The sequence below is a fragment of the Seriola lalandi genome, unplaced genomic scaffold (assembly GCF_002814215.2).
Source record: "Seriola lalandi dorsalis isolate HSWRI2012SDOR001 ecotype SW California unplaced genomic scaffold, Sedor1 jcf7180002053936, whole genome shotgun sequence".
Classification (NCBI taxonomy): domain Eukaryota; kingdom Metazoa; phylum Chordata; class Actinopteri; order Carangiformes; family Carangidae; genus Seriola; species Seriola lalandi.
This window is the reverse complement of record NW_019524489.1, coordinates 3,348-10,099: the sequence shown is the minus strand read 5'-3', so window position 1 is coordinate 10,099 and position 6,752 is coordinate 3,348. Positions and strand designations below refer to the sequence as shown.

At 40.9% G+C, this 6,752-nt stretch overlaps 1 protein-coding gene and 1 long non-coding RNA gene across 2 annotated transcripts in view; both read right to left on the bottom strand.

Moving 5' to 3' along the window:
- Window positions 1-3,049: 3,049 nt before the first annotated feature.
- Window positions 3,050-3,899, bottom strand: LOC147819348 (uncharacterized). Its single transcript, XR_015437017.1, has 2 exons — window positions 3,462-3,899; window positions 3,050-3,368 (listed from the first exon to the last, which is right to left on the bottom strand). It is a non-coding gene; the product is annotated as an uncharacterized LOC147819348 (long non-coding RNA).
- A 468-nt stretch (window positions 3,900-4,367) lies between these two features.
- The window catches only part of LOC111652288 (uncharacterized), a 4,013-nt gene continuing 1,628 nt past the window's right edge, over window positions 4,368-6,752 (bottom strand). Inside the window, exon 2 of the mRNA XM_023402510.1 lies at window positions 4,368-4,660. The gene's annotated coding sequence lies outside the window, so the exon portion shown is untranslated. The remainder of the gene's footprint in view (window positions 4,661-6,752) is intronic.

Sequence of the window (6,752 nt, the reverse complement as noted above, 5' to 3'; positions counted from 1 at the left end):
GCTTTTCCCACCAGTCAGTGTATGTGTGTAGAGGTTTTAACTTATTAACAAGGTACCACAGGAATAAATCGACTGAATATTTAATCCCAGTGAGAATAAAACCAATAAGCAGTGAAAGGATTAACACACAGTGTGTTTTTCAAAAGTACTTTCAGGGATCGTTACTGGTTTATTAAGATTATAATGTAACTCCCTGAGAGACACTGTAAAGGGTGACTTGTTAGGAAAAAGAATAGTTTTGATTCTAGTTTAGTAAATTAGATGTAAATGAAAAAGGAAGGTACTGTATGAACACCAGGAACAAAACTATCACTTACTTAAGCAAGTATTATTTTATGCCTCATATCACTTAGAGTAGATTTAGCTCATTTAAACTTCTCATTTAAACATATCTTTTAATTTAGTTAGTTAACAGCTGGTACCAATTAATTTCAGTCTCAGTTGCTTCTCAGTTTTTCTTCTCTTTGCTGCAGCAGCGACTCTCCTCTGAAACCTCATTAACGTCCTGAGAACTCCTCCTCATCCACTCAGTGGAAGGGAAGTAGGATTAATTACATTCTTAAGAGTTCATTTACAGGAAACACAGTGAACAATACGCTTTCTGTAACCTGAACCCTCCCTCACCTCCCTATCACTTTTTACAGTGTGGATTCACAGTTTATTACTTTACTGTAGTTCTGTACTTCAGTACAGTTATGGGGCTCTTGTACTTTACCTTACTTTACCTTTTCAAGTTAGATTTCTATTGTGCAGATGAAATCACATACATTTGTTTAATTACGCCTTAAACACTCTGTTAGTCTCTCCTGATTGAAATAAATGTAGTAGAGTAGAAGGAAATGGAAACTGTTCTTAAATATAATATATACATTTTTGACTCAATGTACCATTGAGAAATATTGTACTTTTTCCTCCACTGCACATTTATCTGACAGGTGTAGGTGAAGCTGGTTACTTTTCAAATTAAAAGTTTCATTCACAACATATGATCAGCAAATTAAATACTAATCATTAATTACCCAGCGATATATGATGCATATGATGCTGCTTAAACATATAAACTAAAATATAGTGTATATGGCCATTGTGCAAAACTTTTACTTTTACTTTTGATACAAGAATGTTTTGCTGTTGAAAAGGAAATAAGTGATGTAATATAAATATAATTGTAGGTGGAATGTAATTAGAAATAATTTATATGATGAAAAATAATAGTAAAATAAAATAAATCTTATGACAAAAAATGCAAATATGATATAAAATATAATAGAATATAAAATAAAATAGTGTAGAATAATATGATAATAGTCATGATATAAATGCACGATATTTAAAGTAAACACTTTCAGTACTGGCCTTTCCTCTGAAGCATCGTGACATTAAATGCACCGTTGCTGCAGTGTGAAGTGCTGGCAGGACCCCCCCCCCCAACACCACACCGACAGGTCTCACAGAACCTAATCCCTGTCCCCCTTTGTCCCCGCCGCACTCAAGGAGTGTCATGTTCAGGGCAGCCATCGGTGTGTGTGTGTGTGTGTGTGTGTGTGTGTGTGTGTGTGTGTGTGTGTCCTGGCTGTGAACTGTGCATGAGGCTGGCTGCATGTAATGGAAACACACGTTATGTGTGAGGTGGAAACTGAAGCTTCATTGACACAGACAGAAAGACGGAAGGATGGATGGGTGGACGGATGGATGGGTGGAGGGAGGGAGGGATTGTGACACCTTAGAATCACATGTCCAGGTAATTCTCCTGGACATGTTTGAGTGACGGCGGTGCAGTGATGAATTAGTGATGCACAGCTGACACATTTCCAAGTTCTCCACATTATGCAAAGTCTTAACGGCTGTGCCGGCCCTCGCCTTGAAAACACAGACTGTGGAATGCAGAGTAAATATGGATTGTGTAAAGACTTTCATGAGGAAACAGACATTTTTAAAGACATCATTTTCTTAAACCGTATAAATCATGTGTTGTAGTAAATTCACAGGAGTTAAAAGTAGAGCTTCTGTTGTTTTCTCCTTCGTGCTGTTGTTCTCGTGGTCAGCTGTTTTACGCTTGAGGATTACTCTGGTGCTGAGATTAAATATCAGCGGCACTGTAAACAGGGTGTGTCTACTTCAGTCACAGAGAAACAAGCTGCGCCACATACTGACCTGATGTAAAGATTATACAAGAGCACAACTGCATCTGTACAAACAAACCTCCCTAGTTTTGATTTCACCATGTTTTTATGTTTAATGTTTAATTTCTTCCTTTTCTTCTCACACAAACACATTCTTGTAAACTGAGAGGACTCCCCTTCTCCAGAGGCTCAGAGACCCAGTTTGACTGGTTTCTGCTGAATGGGTCTGAGCGACCAACACTCAGATTTCACAACATGAAAAACACCACAGCGACCATCAGGAGCAACGGCCTCAGAGGGAAATCATTAAAAAACAATGTGAATACACGATGAGCAGCGTCACCAGGATGTAAATGATGTGACAATGTGCAAATGGGAGATTCTGGTTCTCGATTTTGAGGTCAGAGTGAGACATCAGTTAAAAAAAACATCCAAAAGTCACATGATTTGACAAAATAAACAAAAACATCTTCGCACAGAATCATCATCAGGCAGACAGAGAAGGAGCAGAGGGAGGGACAGGGAGGACAAGGACCCCCCCCCCCCCCCCCCCCCCCCACGAGCCTGTGTATGAGCTGACTGCAAACATTTGTTGTTGAAAAGTTAATGAGCGCTACAGCCTGCACACTGAGACGCAAAACCTTAAAAGAGATCAAGATGACTACGAAGAGACACAACAGGAATACAATCAGATGCAAAACAACTACAAAGAAATGCAAAATAATACAAACGTTGCAGCCTTGTTGTTTGTAGCCTTGTTGTTCGTAGCCTTGTTGTTCGTAGCCTTGTTGTTTGTAGTCTTGTTGTTCGTAGTCTCCGTCTCCGTCACTCTTCTTCTGAAGATTTGGGGGGACTTCAAACATCTGTAACCAAGGGCCTGTTCTCACAAATAACAATAAATATTGATCGATTTATTATGTTTCATATTAGAATACAAGTTGTTTATTTGGCATTCCTTAACTAGAAACATAATGAATAAACAACGTGACTATCAGTCACATTATTAGTCGCATTTAATTAAATACAATTAATAAAGAATTGGGGCTTTAAATTTGCAAAACTGCAGCCCAGTCTGCCAACCCATTTTAAAGTTTCTAAACTCGCCCCCCCAAGTCTGATCAGCATACAGATGTCCTTTCAGATTAAAGTTCCATGTTTGTCCTTTCACAGTAAAGTTCCATGTTTTCGAAGGTGGTGAAGCAAAGATCCAGCAGTGAGATCGAGTAGAATCTGAGGATTTTCCCCCTGAAGGCAAATAACAGAACTTTACTAAAGGAAAACTCTTCACTTTACAACACGTCTCGACCGTGTGATGCTTTAAAATGTGAAGATCTGCACCTGAAGCTGCAGCTTTGGTTTCATCTTCCAGCCCCAGTTGCCAGAAAATGGCTTTGTGTGCTGCAAAAGAAGAAGAAGCTGTGAATCTCATCCGAGGAGTAGCTCCTCCATCGGCACCTCCAGGTTTCCCAGGTACCAGATGATCCAGAACACCAGGCTGAGAAACATAATGAGGGGCCCCGAGAGGACGAGGAAATCCCAGAAGCTCAAGGGAGCGAAGATGCCGACGAAGAAGAGGATGAGGCCTGCTGCGTCCAAGAAGACGGCGATGAAGAAAAACAGCAGGCAGCGGCCGAGATAGGAGGAGTAATCCATGACAGGAGTGAAGTTTAGGCAACTCTTCACGGCTTCAACACTTTATCTGTACGAAGGGAAATAAAATAAGAAGAAACGCTTCCTCCCTCCTCGCTGCTGCCTGAGAGTCTGAGCCGCTGACGAGGAGGAAGATTTTTAAACGCTCAGGTCACATTCCTGCCTCTATCTACATCTCATGACTGACGGGGGAGAAATATGTTTCCTTAATGATGACAAGAGATTGTGCAGCTCTGTCGCTGGATGTCGCTTCATTTCAGAAATATATTACAGCCACAGATCCAGGTCTTATCTCAGCCCCACAGGTGGATTTGGAAAGGTGGGAAATATCGGCGGATTTCGGCCCTAAACATTTTTATTTTGCATGATTTGGAAGAAAAACGCAGGAAATCAGCTGGAGTTCTTTTTACAACCTTCAAAAAGTGACTTTAAAAAGTGATGATGAGAGACGAATCGGACTCTTGTTTTGAAAGTTATTTAAGAAACTAAAGGTGAACACAGACAAGGAAGAGAAGATTAAAAAAAACTTGTTCTTTGTTCAACCTGGGCGTCACTGTGTCGATCAAACAGATTCACAAACACACAACAACAACGTCCAGTTCCATGTAAACTTTATTCCCAAGAAAAATAATTTATATCTGTCACAAAAACCAGCACATAAGAAATAGAAATTTGCTCTATACAAGTTAAAGACAGCTTCTTCCTCTGTGCACAGCCCTCCTCTTCACTGTGGGTGCAGGGCTTTTCCCTGATCAAGAAACTGTCTAAACTATTATTTAAAAAAAAAAAAGTGACTTTAGTTCATAAGCTCAAGGTTTTCAGTCAGTTTTTGGAAGGCAGCACGTGGAGGAAGTCTGTCCGTCAGCAGCAGGAAAGCTGGATGTCACCTGTGAAGAAGAGAGAGAGGGTTGAAATCAAATAAATGACATTAAAGCAACGATGGAAATGAATGTGAAGGGAGGGGAGACGCTCGGTGAGACGAGAGGGGAGATGTAATTGCATTGAGCCTCCCTGGATCTGACTGAGAAGTGGCCTCTGCTTCAGAGATGTTTGGGAGGATGAGAATGAGATGACTGTCTGGTAGAGTGACTCTGATACGACATGAAATAAGATAAATAAGATAATAAGACACGAAATGATTTGCAAGACCCCCAGTCCCCCTTGAATTTTCAATAAAATGAATAACATACATTGAAGAGCTTGTCTTTGCTGAGATAAAGGAGCAGGAATATGAAGGAGTTTGCAGATTTTACAGTGTCTGAGGAGGAGGCTGTTGAAAATGTGCTCACTCATCGATGCTGCCGTCACTTTAATATCTGGATTCTCAGCAGCTCCAGCTCTTATCAACTCATTTCTTATTTAAACTGTAAAATATAAAAACATGTTTCTGGTTTTAGGAGAAGATACTTGATGAACAGTTTTTCTAATGATCCTTTTTTCTGGTTAATAGAGTCAGTGACAGAGTGAGAGAAATAATTTCAACCTTTTTCTCATTAGAGGTTCTGATGTGCAGATTGTATAAATGTTAGCATTAGCTCACACCTTTAAGTTATCATTAGCCAACATGAAAACACACAGACAAAGAAAACATCTGTTAAACCGGGCGCTAATCTAAGGTTACCCAACTGTAAATGGCATCATCTAATGCATGTTGGGTAATTCTTGTTTTGAGCACTGTACTGTTCCAACACTTATCAGTGCCACTGTTGAATCTGATTGATAAACATTTATGACTCATAATGGATGGAGGCAGGTGGCTCCTACAATGGCAGTGTTGTCTTTAGGTGGAGGCCTGTGGACGCTGGAGGAAAGTCCAGTAATAAAAACCCATAAACCTGCTCTTAGTCACGGCTGCAGAAACACTGAGGCCCAGTTTCCTCAGTGTGACTCCGCCCTCTCACATTGTTTTGACGGGCCGACCGAAAACAGCCTGTGAAACATTAGTGTCCCAATTCCACACAACACACTCCCTCTGCAGCAGGTCGTGTTCACGTTGAATAATGAATAAGAAAAAATCAACATGTAAACAGAAATACACCTGATTTCTGACTGTGAGCGAACTCGCCAAACCCTCTGTGGTCTGACAGCGCCAGGAAAATCTCCCTGAAACAACTTCATGTTTTTCCCATAGAGAATTTGTCACTTCCTGTTCCCTGGTCCTGAAGTCTGTGGTTTGTTGAATGTGTTTTTGGTCAGATGACTGAAAACAGGTTTGTTGTTTAACACACGCTCAAGACATTTTCACCTTTTATTCTACAACATAAAATACATCAGTAAATACCTCAGTCCTGATTTCTTGTTTAAAAAAAAGGCCTGTTGCTAACAAATGCTGCTAACAAACAAAATTTAAAGACATTTCATCCAAAAAAAACAAAAAACAAAGAAAACCTCAAACAGAAACAAAATGGGACGTGGCCTCTGGTGGCCCCCGCCCCCCCGTTATCAGTCTCAGTGAAGTTACAGTAAAGAACCGGCCTCATTGTTCAGCACTGAGTGTTTGTTCTTTTGACCACAGCGTTTCACACAGCTCCGTATCTGAAGATCGTTAGCCAGGTTAGATAATATGGGAATCAGGCTAGGGAGCATTAAAGTTAACTATGTGGAACTAGTGGATGGAAGGAATGTGCACGGAGCAGACTTTATGATCCCTGCATGTGATGGCAGAGCGATGGGCCCGGGCCGTACCTACACCTGAACCTACCGCACTCCATTCCCCCGGATCAATAAGAACTGCTGAGTTCCATTAAAATGCAATTGCGCCTTTTGGCCCACAGGCTGTCTGCCTCGCCGCCCGGTTACAAGCAAACTGACGGCTAAAATAATGCAGAGCTGTGAAGGTGAGCTGAAACGGTCAGGCTCATTAATTAACAGCTGCCACGGGCCACTGAAGATCTTTTCACAGCAGCCGGGGAAAGAAGGAAAAAAAATTAATTATTATTACAGATATTCATGAGCAGAGTGAACTGGAGGGGGGGGGGG